This window comes from Plectropomus leopardus, chromosome 11 (assembly GCF_026936395.1).
Source record: "Plectropomus leopardus strain MGB_pleo_1.0 chromosome 11, ASM2693639v1, whole genome shotgun sequence".
In the NCBI taxonomy this organism is placed as follows: domain Eukaryota; kingdom Metazoa; phylum Chordata; class Actinopteri; order Perciformes; family Serranidae; genus Plectropomus; species Plectropomus leopardus.
The window spans coordinates 12,537,118-12,553,207 of record NC_142186.1 but is presented as its reverse complement, the minus strand read 5'-3'; the positions used below and the strand labels follow the sequence as shown (position 1 = coordinate 12,553,207).

The 16,090-nt window shown below is 38.9% G+C and overlaps 1 pseudogene across 1 annotated transcript; it reads right to left on the bottom strand.

The window, feature by feature from the left end:
* Positions 1 to 7,556: 7,556 nt before the first annotated feature.
* Positions 7,557 to 14,800, bottom strand: LOC148188215 (uncharacterized; annotated as a pseudogene). Its single transcript, XR_015777879.1, has 5 exons — positions 14,711 to 14,800; positions 13,621 to 13,715; positions 12,497 to 12,613; positions 11,984 to 12,075; positions 7,557 to 8,944 (listed from the first exon to the last, which is right to left on the bottom strand). The product of XR_015777879.1 is annotated as an uncharacterized LOC148188215 (transcript).
* Positions 14,801 to 16,090: the final 1,290 nt, after the last annotated feature.

The window sequence follows — 16,090 nt, the reverse complement described above, 5'->3', positions numbered from 1 at the left end:
CCTAAAGTATCCACACACAAGCCTCAAATTCACACAAGCATGGACACACGCCCACACACAGAGCAATCAGTGGTGCCAAGACAGACATCTCACTCCTGCTGACATCCCCCCACAAGACTGAAGACGTCTCTTCCTCGCTGTCACACTGTCAAACCGTCAAGAAGAGACAGAGGAAGACGGACAGGCATGATGGGAGAAAATCAAGTGTGTTACACAGAGTGGGAGAGAAATGCAAAGACTTCTTCCTGAGATAAAAATGACAGGCCAAACAACAGTCTGTGATTTTCTCCGGGCAGTTAAGTCATGCTTTCTGTTTGATGTTTTGATGCTAAACAGGGACACACTTAAACAACAGCTGGCCTTGCTGTCCCAACCATGGATCTATTATAAATCGCAAGAGCTGTCCTACTGATACTAAGCTGGCAACTTTGTATCTTAAGAGGATGACAGGTAGTTTGCATGACCACACTGATCAAGACCACAAACGTATTGCTCTGCCATTCTATGTCATGAGTATAACGGATTACAAATCACACACCTATTAGCTGATCCAAAGTATAATCTGAAAGATCTACTCGTTTTCAAAATCACTCCCTTGTTGACCCATTCACTATTTTCTCTTTTATAGACACTTAGTAGTGAGTGAAATGTTTTTTCACGCTTGTAAGGCATTGTCCGTCATAACACAGTTGTCAAGTAACAGGACTTTCGTATTTATAAAATGCAAAACATTGCATTGTTGGGGTTGTTAGCAGTTACAATTATAATGCTCATTTTTGTTCCATTATGTGAATAATTTAAGGGGAGAATAACGAGCACAAATTCACAAATTTCCATTTAAAAATCAAACACTTAATGAACACTTAGTGAAAATGGTGAGGGGCAACTATCAAAGGTGGGGGACTCATGTCACATGACTCACAAATTTGAGGACTTGAGACTCTCTTGGCTAACATTAATACGAGACTTGACTTGACATCATGACTTGAAGCTTAACTTAGACTTGAGATACTTGACTCAATATAATGAATAAACACATGTTTTGTTTTTGAAGCATGATTGGTTTATTTCTAGTGCAATGCACTAAAACCTGGCAAACTATGGGAGGCAGCAGACTAGCAGAGGTCAACCGCAGATTGTATAAATAATGGATGTAGCTACCGTGACGTCATCCATTGGTTTGGCTTTTTTAGAGTCAAAGGTGACCATATTTAGACGAGAGGCTGGAGCTGTGCAGGAGCGAGGGGTGGATCTGACTCAGAGTGTGGCGACACCTTGCAGACAGCTTGTCACTTAAGCAGCCTGCCATTAAATATGCATAACGTTAAGCCTTAAATAAAATTTAAATGGATGAGTTATAAAAAAAAAAATCAACCTCCATACGGTTGTCATGAACATGGAAGTTAGCTGTAGAGACCAAAACTGTTTGTTTTTTTGTATCAGGCTGTAAACATGTCTTTTTTATTAGGCATTTTAACATAGGAGTCTATGGTAATTTACTCTGTTTTGGCACCAGACTCAAAGCGCAGTCAATGAACTGCAATTTTTGGCACTTGCGCATTGGCTTCCCTTTACAGCCTCGGAAGTTGCAGCTTGTGGTCAACGCATGATCATGGAGGGGGCTGTTACAAAAATAATATTTCTATCAAAGGATTATGTGTCGATGACAACAGTGAGAAGACAGCTGGGATACAGCCCAAACAAATCATTGAGACCACGACAACCAACTTCTTCATCTCTGAAAAACCCACAAAGAAATGTAATTCAAAGTTTTAGCTAACTTATTAGCTTATTAGCTGGTCAAAAATTAGCGAGAAAACTGTCATTAAATTTAAGCAATAGACATTATTTGATTTCAAAGCTACACTCTCCATCACTGTTCATTTAGAAAGCTTGTTATTGGTGGCCTCAAAATGTCTAATGTCAGTAAGACTCATAAGGAATAAGAACACTGCAAGTTTTCGTTAATGTTAAAAATAAACGTTGCTGTCTGATTTGAATGTAAAAACTAAGGTAGATCATCATCATTAGATCATTTTGCTTGATCTGAGCAATGACTTGATTTGTCTTGCTCGCTTCTTACCAGTGTAACCTGGGACTCGTTCGAGACTTGAAACCCCTTTCTATTAATTTAGATTTTTACCCTTCCCTGCATCCAACTCATTTTGCTGAATCACTTACACCAATCAGATTTTAAATCATCCTCATTAGCAAATCATCTTGCTGCGGCCCAAATCTGTTCCCTTCTAGGCTGCTTTTAGCTGTCACTGATGAAACCCACCTCCACCCCTCCTACTGTTTTTTATTAAAACCAGCTGTTCAATGAGCCATAGTGAGCTCATCACAAATCTCACTCCAGATCACATCCATCTAGATCTTTAGCTAAGCTTCATGTTCTTCAATTCTGCACCACCAGCACTGTCTGGACTCTATTGCGGCAAATATTCCTGCACAGCACATGGTGCGAGTATCTCCAAAACATGATGATGTCACGATGGGATATGGTTGCCAGACTCCTCACATATCTCAACTTTTCCTTTTGTTCAAAGTATCTTGTGTTTGAATGCTATGCCCCAGAATTCAAATGAAACCAGAGAGAAAATTTTAAAGTTAAAGAGTTTAAAACTGTTGCCAGTGAGAAGGATGACAGCAGATGGATGCTCCAACAAGTAAGCATTAGATCAGTGCTGGCTTTGAGCTCCCCACCTGTTTTGTCTGATACATATTGACAAAGAGACAGAAAACTGCAAATTCACATTTTAAGATCCCATAGATGGGTCAGACATAAAAGGGAAAGAAAAAAATCTATGAGTAGACAAATAAACTTATCAACCCTGGCAACTGTTGATTTTGTTAAGAAAATAGGGAAACAAATAAACAAAGCAAGAGAGACCAAAAGAAATTACTTTGCACTGCTCAAACGGTGCTACTCGTTTCTCTCCAGACTCAGCATCATACATGACTGACCAAGGGAAATTCCCTTTAATTTATTGTATTGGTGAGTAGACTGTTTTCTGTTCTCTGGTTCAGATGGTAGACTTTTGGATATCACTGTCAACCCTACTTTACTTCTCTGCCTTTAAACGGGAGGTGTAGAATTACAAATTCTAACAAAGTGAACACAACCAAGATCAGAAAGTCAAAGAGGAAATGTGCTTCGTGTAAATACAGTCTGACACGCTGCATGGAGAGCAGATCAAAAAATCCCCTGCTCAGGTAATTATTTTGCACCGCCACAGTTAGCTCAGGGAACAAGACTGATATGTTAATCAGAGCACTATTTGTAGTTGACGCAGGAAACCATCCATTATTACATCATGTCTAAAATATAAATTTCCTCTCTTTATATGTACCAAGAAATATTATGCTTTAAACTAGAGAAGCTTTTGATGCATTCCTTACAAAGGGAACTTTGACACTACAGCCATTACCATTACAGACCAAAATCTGTCTGTCATGCCATGTTGTTTAGCTGATAATTTATAATAGGGTTCCTACAGCATAAGGCAAGTTAGTTTTAAGACTTTCTAAGATTTTAATAATGCCACCTGTAATGAAATTTAAGAACAATTTCACAATGACCAAAATTAAAGGAATAAAAAACACAAATTGACCTCAGTTACTTTGGGAAAGGAACAAAGTGACATAAAACATGACTTTTTTTCTCGTGGCAGAGACAAGGTTGGAACAGAACTGAGGTATACCTAACTTTTGCTGGCGAGTTTTCCTTTTGATTTGGGTTTCTTGCTCTGCATATGAGATTCCACTGCCTTGATCCCCAATGTGACAAGTTTAAAAATCTTTTTGAATAAAATGCATCAAGTTGCTAAACACTGCCTTGTACCAACTTTAAGCAAGTCATGAAATCTACATTAATTGCCAACTTTCATTGAATTTTCACTCCCACTGACTTTTGTGAAAATACTTCACTAAGCCAGAAGAAAAAACGTATATACACATAAGGACAGGGTAGGCCACTGTTTCTCACCAACAACCCTGTCTCTTTGAAAAGAAACAGCATTTTCTCAAATTATTGTAGTCAGTTAGGGCAGTCAAGCAATGGGTCAGATAATACTGATAAGATGCTATTATGTGTGCTTAGTTAAAAAATAATGTGTCACACAGAGTGGGAGAATAGCACACTTTGGGAGACTCTCCACAGACAATTGATCTTTGCATCCTTGCAGAGCTTAAAAACACTAATTACATATTTGGGCAATAAGCTATGATATAATTATTATCTATAATTGAATTCAAATTGCATTTCAATCAGCGCTTTCCTCTGATGCAAAATGGGGCCTCCGGTGAAGCAAAATAACCTTTGGTTCATGGTGTTTCGACCACGTATAATTTTGCAGCATTCACACCAAAAATTACAGCGGACTGCAGTCAGTCGTCCGCAGCGTTTCTGAGGTGAGGTTGAGGCCCCCAGCAGTGCTTCTGCAGCCAGCAAGGGCAGTCTTAATGAATAGCGAGATACATGATAAATGTGGCCATATGGTGGAGCCGGCTGGCCAAGCCAGGGGTGCTAGCTAGCTCTGCTAAACACACACACACACACACACGCACACACGCACGCACGCACGCACGCACGCACGCACGCATGCACGCACGCACACACACGCACACATACACATCCTCATATCTCTCTCTTTTCACTCCTTAGCTAGAAAAGAAGAGTCATCAAACTCGGCACAGCTCGAGACAGCAGCAGGTAGGGGTTAATGACCTTCAGGTCTGTTGGAGAGATGAAGTGTTATGGCCTACTGTGAAATCATCACCACACTTCCTGTCAAAAAGTTTCACAGAAGTTGGAGCAGGGACAGAAACTAACCGTGCATGAGCGAGACTGTCACTCACCAGCGGTGACTTTTTAATTACAAGCATTGTATGTGCCTCAGCGCATAAATGCAGGAAGTCTTCCTAATTTATATTTGCCTCTCTGGTGATTTAGTGTGTTTGTGTGTGTGTGTGTGTGTGTGTGTGTGTGTGCGTGTGTGTGTGCCTTAACTGAATCACAGCAGATGAAGCCATATGCTGTCTGTCATACTTTGTAGGCAGTCATTTTCTTGTGTCCTCTCCTCTGCTGTATACAATATTCCACTCTCTCTTATTACTATTCAACACACATACTCCACATGCTCATATACTGTAGCTACAGAAACACACACATACACACGCATAATGACTAACTAGCCTACAGACATGCACACACAAACTTTATGTGTATTCACGCACACACGCACGGACTCAAACACGCAATGAACAAGCCATTGTTCCCCTTTCACAGCAGATGCTATCTCTCTTTAATTGGCTCAGCAAAAAAACAAAGGAAGGGCCTTGGATGCCCTGCTGCAGCTACGCTCATTCAGTCTACAGGGATGCCCTCTGCTGTACCAACACATATACAAGGGCCTTGGATATGGCTGACCTCTGTGGTGTCTAAAGAAGGCCAGTTCTTGATTATATGGCACAGTTTCAGGGTCTGTAATGAATCAGTAAGCAGGCGAGTGCACTCCACTTCAGAACTGTTTTGAAGCTCAATATGAAAACACAATGTGGGTTGCCAAGAATGCTCTGACCAATGCAGGACTCATGAACTCTACATGCAAATAGTGCTCTGAGGCTAACCATCTCACACAAGGCACAAAGCTTACAATATGTGATGCAAATGTTTTGCTACAGACATTTTTTTTCATCAAAGCTGAAAGAAAATACACTCTTAAAAAAAAAAAAAAAAAAAAGCTCCAAAAAGTTAATGACACCATTCCTCCCAGTGCAGCTTGACACACAATTGATTGGCTATAAGACATCAGGGCAATCCACAGCTGTCAAACAACCTCAGTGTTTTGAAACACAGAGAGAGAAATCGTGGAGTTATGTCTGCTGTAGGTGTAATTTGTGTTGGTGCAGTTTAGCTCAGCAGTGTGAAACAACTCTGAGACAGCCGTGTGATATACGAGCGTACTGCTGGCATCACTGATCCTAACTTTAACTGCAGCAGTGCAGTTGTACTTGATGGGGTGTTATATTGCAGAGAAAAGGATCACAGAGGGTATACTGTGACCCCACCATCCATACATGTCTCCCTGGTGATTAATAATGGGGGAATATGCTCTACTTTGCCAAGAGACAAGGGTGAGTTTATTCCGCACGTCTGTACTCGCCACTAATTTCATAATGTCCTAACTCAAGGTTTTACAAGGTAATAAAAGACAACTGGGTAAGAGTCCAACCTTCAGCCACTCTGCTTCTCTACGGTGAGTTTCATATGCCTTTGAATGCCTCATTGTTATCCATTATAATCACTTCAGTGAAAAAGGCCCGGGTGCAAGGACTGAGTAAAATAACAAAGAAATAGCATCCTCTTCTGGTTGAAAATAATCATAGCGTGCATCTGCTGTTGCTTCATGTGTGGAGGTTCAATCACTGTAAATATATGGGCAGCAGATGTTCATATCAAAAACAGGCTCACCCCAAAAAACTACAACTGCAATCATAAACCAAAAGTTTGCAGCCAATACAGCAGTGTCATTCTGTTATAATCTGTTGTGAAGAGGTGGCCGCTTTCAGTTTGAAGAGGGCCAAAGTCCTAAAATTGTCAAAAATGATAAAGACCCAAGCCACTGATTAATCATTTCCAAAGAACAGCAAGCGCTCTTGTTTTCCCAGTCCAGTCTATTCCCATCAACATCTAATTACATGGGCTGTAACATAAATAATTCATGCAGCACTTTAGGACAAAAACATGACAATCAACACAGTCAATCTGCAACTTCTGTCATTACTAATTCAGCATCTGCTGAATGCCTTTCTACCACTTTCTCTACCACTCGGCCTGATTACAAGATTCATGTGCTTGTGTGCGCAGTGTGAGTGTGTGTATCCATATTATATGTCCAAACAATTCATTATTAAGCCTTTTAGCTATAAGGAGATTTCTTGCTATAGCTTTCAATGCTTGCTAAATTTGATTCACGCTGTCTTTGTGCTCTAGTAACTATCATAGCTTACAGCCAAATGTAAAACGAATTAGATTTTTCAAGTGACCATTATTTCTGTAATATGTTGTCATAGAGCTCATGCTTGCAAACACATCCCGAGTGCTCCAAACAAGCACTTAATTTGGGCACTGAACTAGCACATGCATAATAATGACCTTATTTGCATACATTATGTCAGTCTGTTTAGTATGTTAATGCTTGGTAAACTTCTGGGTTTAATCGTTCAGCAGACATTCTAATTGGGAGTTTGTTAATTGGTTACACTGATGCTCTGACACTTGTTAATCTACTGGCAGGTCTTGTTTGTGCATTTCAGAACCAAACCGCCTACTTTCTCACTTTATATGGGGCGCTGCATCGCAAGGCAAGTCTGATTTATTTTATGTTTTTGTTTCACCATCTAGGGGATTTAATCTACAATTTGTTTATGAGATTTTCATATTCGATTCCATGTCAACAAACGGTGCAAGAACTAACGCTGCTTATGTGTGAGGTTAACAAAATGAAGCTGACTGTGATTACAATTGGACTCTACTATAAAACAGGCTTAACATTTACAGTAGAGGAACTCACTGGGTAATAAAGGGCTGGTGAGTACAATATCCTAGAAATGAAATTTGAAAGATTGTTTGGATAACATCATGGTAAAAACAAATACAAGATGCTGCAAGTAATCAATAGGAAAACTGATTTGAGTGTTATTGCAAATCTCTGAATTATTTCTTAATTAATGCAATATGTTTTTAATACCAGTTTCACCACCAAAGTCAGTCAGTCACACTAAAGACACAGTAAATAATGTATCTGACCTATCAGGAAAAAAAACCTGAGTAGTGGACTAAGGAAGAGCAGCATATTTAAGACAACTGTCATAATCATCCTCCAATGCATTGAACTTTATGAGCATTAATGGTCTTGACTTCAGGTTATTCATTTATAAGATTTCTTATGGACCTTCAGATACCAAAGTTCAGCACTCTCATATGTATTTATCATACTGTATTTCTTCAGTCCAGCTGCACTAAAAACACAGAGTGCTGTAAAACTTCAATGTAATAGGAGCACTGGAGGTGCTTTTAGGAAGTAGGATGATCTACAATATGGTACAAACAGGAAGGACACAGAATAGTCCAACAGCTCTGTGTAATCAAAGAGAAAGCCATGTCCCCATCTAACCTGTACAGTGTGCTGTTGTATACAGGACATTCAAGATGTGCATGACCCACACTACAGTCAAAAGGCAACAACACTAAATGAAATAAAGACATAACTGCGTGGGATGCCAGTGAGCTACTGATCCATTCGCTTCACACTGCTGAAACAGCAAAATGTACTATGCTGCGTTGGACAAGACTAACATAAGTGAAATAAATAATGCAAAGACATCACCATTAACCTAAACAATGGCATTCTAACTTCTTAACTATATAATATTCCCGACTATAGATACTGTAGCACTATCATAAACAACCCTTAAAGCCAACCGTGTGGCCATATTCTGAAAAGGTGAACTCATAGGTACCAAAGATGGCAATACAAAACTGTCAAACTATGTTCTCAATGACCAAATATCTGAAAACAAGCAACAATGAACAAAAACATTTAAGAACTGGAATGCTTATCTTCTGTAAAAATGGTCAAAATTCTCAAGACACGATAGTGTCATACCACTCAATTGTTAGCCCTTCTCCCATCACTTAAACGATGTCATTTGTTGGCTCTCTGTTTGCCATCGTTACCTCTGCCAGTCGTTTGACCGTGTTGACTTGGTGTGATGAGACCGCTAAGGTAGCCATCAGTTAAGAGTCGCCCTGGCATCCTCTTCCTTCACCAGCCTGTGATCTCAGGTCCTCCCTGCTGACTGCACTCTCGAACCTGAAGCCTTCTATGACCAAGGTCTCTCCATCCGCCTCAATGCTGGCCTGACAGTCTGGCTGAATCTGTCACAACAACAACATGCACAATAGATCACACTGTGCACAGTATGCAGAAACACATACAATAATAACAAGGTCATTTGTATATCTCTTAGTTAAAACTGCCCCGCACAGTATGTGCAAAAGAGAAAATAATGTGCACATAGGTTTATGTGTCTACTAGTGTGTGTGTGTGTGTGTGTGTGTGTGCGTGCGCACATAGGTCCTACAGGTATCAGACACTTAAATTTATTGCTTTTTAAAACCTTTTAAAGACATATTTTAAGCCAATTCAAGAATGATTTTTGGAAAATTCATCTCTTTCTTATTCAAGGATTATCGGTAAGAGGTACATATGCAGTCCCATATAGAGGTACGTTTTAAGTATGAATATGGTTATTAGAGTGAGTTTGATTAATCTACATTTTGCCAACAGCTAAGAGCAAATATAAATTAAAAAGACAGCATTAGGCTCAATTTTGGATTTAAAGATTTCTAACATCTGAAATGTGGACTTTCACCCAGAAGACCTTAACTCATTTTGACAAAAAGAAATTCAAAGATGGATACATACAATTAGATCAAATGTTTGTTGCAATTAAGACCGCACAAATTCAAATTAAAGACTTTGAATTATTTTTTGTTCAACTTTTATTTAACCAGAAAAAACCTCTTGAGATTAAAAATCTCTTTTTAAGAGTGTCCTTGCCACAACATGCAGCAACATAAGTTACAGGCAACATAGAACAAAAAATACAACATCAAAAATATAAAACCCCAAAACAAACAACATAAAAGACAAAAAACAAATGAAGTCACTACAAGGAAGGACTAAAAAGTGCATCATGCTATCAGTGAATCATGCAAACAAGAAAAAATGAAATATCAGATAAGATACACCCTGACATTGGCATGTAGAGGCCAAATCTTAATTAAAAAAATATTTAAAACATTTTAAGACTTTTAAGAACCTGCAGACACCCTGTTGCATGCTTTGGTATAGAAAGAGAATTTATTAACAGTCCTTACTACCAAACTAACTTAGTGCTAACTTAGTGAATAAGTACCTTACAAATTTTGTTAAGAGACTCAACAGCCTTTCATTCATCTTGTAGGAGAAACAACTGACCCAATCACTGCTTTTGTAGGTGGGATTGAGGCTGGGAATGTCATCTTACTGGGTCACAGCCAGAATCCAGAGAAATATGGAAACAAACATGGATGAAATTACTTCAGCTATGGGGGCTGTTGTAAATCAGCTGACTGAAATAACAGCTCCTAAATCAGAGCTCCATGCATTGAAGGCATTTGTTTAAAGCAAAGAGAGTTGTCTCCTTTCTGACCAAAGGGGTTTTGGAAAAAGTTGTATGTGTTGGCAACTCTGGTACTACACAAAATAGGTCAGGAGGATTTAATGCTTAAAGCTGTTTGTCCCTTGATCGCTTTGATGGAAAACCATGTAAAAGAAGCTGAGAGGCTTGGCTTAGAGTGCACAGCAACAATAAAATGGTAAAATTAAGCAGCTTCAACTGTATGTCAGCTGAAAACTACATTAATGGCAGTTCAGTTTACATCTCAGGCTGCAGCTGAGAGGGCAAATTAACTGTGTTGCTATGCAACTGTAGGGAACTCATGTAGCCTGACCACTTCTGACCTCAGTATTTAGTGAATGTAATAGTACTATCTGCTTCATTTTGTGCTTTAAAGACAGGATGAAATTAATTAAACAAAATACACCTATCTGGTTGTCCCATTACAAAAGAGCTACAGTGCCAGTAGGGGGAAGAACAAAGAAAGACGACAAAACTAATGGTACCACATGACCAAATAAGCTCCCCAATGGCAGTATTTAAAGGAATAATTCAACCACAAAATAATGATTTGTTTATCCATTACTCACTCAGTATTACCTTGAGTTTGTGAAGAAAACTATATGTTTTTCTTGCAATCCTCCACGATGAATGAAGAATCCAAAGATGGAGAAAATTCTTGATGAAGTGAAGTAAAGGGGGACATGTTTAACAACAGTATCACAAAACATCTGTTTATAAACGCTCACACACCTCGTGCAGAAAAATCCAAGTCTCATTTATCCAGTCATATGCTCAATACACAAACACATGCACAAAAAAATATATTTTTGCTATAACCTTGCTATTCAAAAAGCACCAGGACAAGCTTTGGGCATTTGAACTCTGCGCAATAGAAAACAGAAGTAAAGTTCAAACACGTGTGTGTTTTGAATTGTAGCAAATTGTAGCAATTTGTAGCAAAGTATTTGGGAAATACTGAGCATACCACTTGATAAATGAGACTTAGATTAAACTACACAAGTTGTGTGAGAGTTGGTTAACAGTCAGTCAGTCATTTTCTATAACCGCTTGTCCCCGGAAGGGTCGCGGGGGGGCTGGAGCCAATCCCAGCTGTCATCGGGCGGAAGGCGGGGTACACCCTGGACAGTTCGCCAGACCATCGCAGGGCCGACACATAGAGACAGACAACCATACACGCACACAGTCACACCTGAGGGCAATTTAGAGTCACAACCTGAGCTGCATGTCTTTGGACTGTGGGAGGAAGCCGGAGACCCCGGAGAGAACCCACGCAGACACGGGGAGAACATGCAAACTCCGCACAGCTGGGCCCCCACCCGGACCAAACCCGGGTTCCAACCGGGATTCGAACCAAGGGCCCTCTTGCTGTGAGGCAACAGTGCTAACCACAAAGCCACCGTGCCGCCGAGTTGGTTAACAGATGTTATGATATAGTTTTGCTGTTGTTTAACACAGACCCATTTACTTCAATTCAAAATTCAATAATGTTCTTCATTTTTGGATTCTTAATTCACTGGAGGCATGCAAGAAATAAAAGTTCTCTTCACAAACTCAAGATAACACAAGTTGAGTAATTGATACCAATGATAAATCTGTAGGTAAAGTAGTTAGGATAAACAAATACAATTATATAAGGTAGTTAAGGTAAGGGGAATGTTGTGGTCATGGTCATTGTAAATAAGTTCCATGAGGTTTGTTTGAGGATTCACACCCCTGCCACAATGCTTACCGCTCTGCGCCGTCTCTGGTTGGAGAGTCCTATATTACACTGGTCCAGCAATTTCTCTATGTCAGCCAGCAGCAACTGAGCCTTTGACAACACTGCAATGACATTAAAACAAAAAAACTGTAGTAGTCCCCATCTCTACTGTGCCTATTGCATTTAGTAAACACTACTGCAAGCATGTCACATTTCACAGTTCCAGAGCACAGAGAGAATTGTTTTAAAACCATAACAAATATAAACTTATAACTGTTAAAGCTGTTATGACATGCTTCTTGTGTTGTGTATGCTGAAATTTAAAAAAATTGAAAAGAACATCATGTATATGTCTATCAGTATACAGTATTTGCTCATTGAAATGATTATATGTCAACATGCTCAAATAAAATAAATTCAGAACCTTAAACAGAAAAGTACTTTCCTCTCAGAACAAAACTAAACTATTGTGTGTCACAGTCACAGGGAGTGAGTAAAAACACATTATCTATTGAGGTGACATTTTGTAAGTGTTTGGCTTACATTCACGTGTCTCTGAGAGGCTAATCTCAGGTTCCTCTTTACATGTCACATCACTGGTCTTTGCAACTTCCTCCATAGTCAAAGCACAGAGTTTTTCACACTTTTTACTCCGCTGTCCTTAAAGAGATTAATACAGCACATTTAGGACATTTTTGATAGTACGGTGAATATAACTATAAATAAATTTCAACATCAGTGAATATAAAGGGACAAACTCCCCAAAACCACAGTAAAGTAAGACCAACATTAAAAATCATGAAAGCTAGTTTTCACTTCTGAGAGCACATTAAGTTATAATTGATTGCTGATTTCTCTTAAACTTGCAGAATTGTTGAGATGATACCATATAAACCTTTTAATTAATTACACATGCTGGCAAAGGGTGAGATTTTTACCTACACATATACAGTACTGTGCACACACTTAAATGTTCTGCCCAGTACAACCACTGCTGGTGAATGCCACTCTCATGAAACCAATGTTTATCTCTCTCTTAGCATTTAGACAAACTGACCGGCTCTTATCATGGCTGCCACTTAGAAACTTTGGGGTCATTTCACATAGTTAGGAAACTTCCAAAGCAAAAAACTATTTGACTGCAGCAATGGCATCTGGCGCACTGGAAGTGATGCTCTTTATGTCAACCAGCTAAAACTAATGGGGACAGGAAAGAGGGAGAGACCACAGCAACAGAGCAGCAGCTAGGAGTATGGCAAAAGCTATATGGCAGAAAATCCCATGAAGCATCTGAGAAACATTTCTGCAGTAGATACTCGAAAAAATGATAAATTCTGTGTTCAGATAAAGGATTACGAAAAAAGAGCAATCATTGGCCAGAAAAAAACATGGATCACCATTGGTGAAGCTCATCTGCAGGGATATTTCATAAGAACATGTCAGCAGTGTTTGCTCTCATTGCCAGAGGGGGGACACAAACGTCCTGCACTCCAGCTTTAACCAGCTCTACTGGATTTCCACACAAAGTTTGAATCAGAGGGAAAGTCCAGAGGGCTAAAGTTGCCAACAAGAACACACTCCCTGCTGGAATGTTCAGCGACATCATTATCAGGTCATGGTTTTTCAAAAAGATATAATAAATCCATCTATTATTTCTCAGTCATTACCTTTTGAATGAAAAAAAATGTTCCTCACACTCCAAGTCCAGCAGCAGCACAAGTCAGGGTGGGCTGCTTGGCAGGGAATCTGCCTTAACTAGCAACTGGACAAAAGAAGACAGAACACTGTAGGGCTGCTTTCAATTTCAAAAATGTATAATTAACGACCAACACCACAATGCTCACATTTGTCTGAGCTCAAAACATTGCATCACATTTAGCCAGTATTAAAGCCATTTCTACAGAAAAGTCATTAAATGAGGAAAAGTATAATACAAATGAAAAAAAGACAACAAACACGACATTTTACGTCAAAGTTAGCTGTTTAGCTAACTTAGTTTAACCGTTAGCTTGCTAGCTACATTACTTTATCTTCTAGCTCAATAAGTGACAAGTGCGATAGCAAATATGGCTAAAAGAAACTGCATTTTGTCATATCAAAATAACATTTTCTCCCATTTATTTTTTAAAATGAAATTAAAACTTGGCTATATTCTAGCAGTGGTAACCACAGATAGTTTAGCAAGTGAGCAAATATTACATATGTTCGCTAACACTGTTAACGGTAACAAACGCAGTCCTGTCAAACGTTTCCACTAGAGTAAATATTAATGTTATGCTAGCACGTAAATGTGCAACCTTTCCTACAGGTATTGTACAGTTGTTCAGGACAGTGAGTGTGTTTAATGTCTTTGATTTGTATCGGCGCTTATTAACTTACAGGTCGGTTCTTCTTTTGCTCTTCTAAGCTAGCTGTGAATGTGAATTAACTATCGTTAACTGACAACTCACAAACTGAGACCTTCATGACCCCTTGAAGTTTAGTCCATTCTGGCATCAAGCACCATCATAGAGGGACTAACAAAAACTCATCTTTCATAGTTTCCTAGACCACCATCAGAAAAGTACTGACGTTATACGGCGGAACATCAAAGCACATTAATTCAGAAACATAAAGTTAGTTGGGTAGGCTCGTGCTGCAATCCCCTTAACTGCTTTTCTTTCTGTCACATCGGTGTATCGCTTCTTCCGAACTATTTGTAACGCAGCAAAGCTTCCTCCTCTTTTACATTTAGTCAAAATAAGATAATTCAATTACCGTCTTCCTTAGCGTGCACAAACTAGTAAACACATGTCGTGCCAAAAAGTGATCGTCTGCCAGAAACTGATTGCCGTCCGCGGGAGCGCGCGCAGCCTGTTAAAGCTGTATCGCCCAGTATTCACGTCTTCAGCTGCTCTTGCCGCTTGTTGTTCCCATTGTTTGTATGTGTTTAATATGTCTAAAATCTTGTTTACATTAGGAAAGTAGTGTATCATACTTTACGAATGGGAAACGTAAAAATAAAGGTATATCTGCTATTATCCTTATGAGCCTGCATTATATTACCTGCACTGTGGCCGAGATTATAACGACTCCAGTCCTTTTTTTACCTCATTTTACCTGTTGAAATACCTTTGAACCAGTAGCCTAAAAAACATAAAAACCTGCCAAAAACTGATTGCAGCTCCTACCTTGTCACCAAAACGTTGTTTTAGCCTCAGAATGACTTGATTTCATTCATAGTGATATATATGACGGATTATAGCTCACCCAGTCATTTTTTACCTGTGTAAATACCTTTAAAGGCCAATATAATGCATAAAATGCAATTTCTTACTTGCCAAAAAGTCATTGCAGTTGCTATCTTGCCACTAAAAGGCTGTTTCTGCCTCAAAATGACTTGATTTCAATTTATTGAAAGTATAACCCCTTGAGATGTATCATCTCATTTTCAAGGGGGTCCTCGTTACAAACAAATAGAAAGTACAAATACAAAAAGAAATACAATACAATACACAGAGACCCATTACATTACAAGACAGTAACACAAACATACACTCACACAAACATACACAAAAAGCTCTTCCAGGCCTAGCTAATTCCCCACCAACCAAATCCCCCAGGTAATGTACATTAAAGTTGAGTACATGCAATACATTCAGTAGGTGTACACACAACCATATATATAAATGCATTTCCATTTGTTGTTAAAGCTGCAGTCACTTTTTGGTAGGTAAGAAATTGCATTTTATGCATTGAATTTGTCTTATTTTACAGGTATTTATACAGGTAAAAATGACTGGGTTGATTACAATTAGTCAAATACAACCCCCAAGAATTAAATGTACCCATTTTGAGGCAGAATCAACCTTTCAGTAGCAAGATAGCAGCTGCAATCACTTTTTGGCAAGTTGAAAATTGCATTTTATGCATTCCATTGGTCTTGTAAAGATATTTACACAGATTAAATGGACTGGTGAGCCAATCTGTCAAATATAATCAATATAAATGAAATAAAGGGATTTTGAGGCAGAAATAACATTTCAGTAACAAGATAACAGCTTCAATCGCCTTTTGGCAAGTTGAAAATTGCATTTTATTTGTTACATTGGTCTTTTAAAGGTGTTTACACAGGTAAAAAAAGACTGGGTGTGCTAT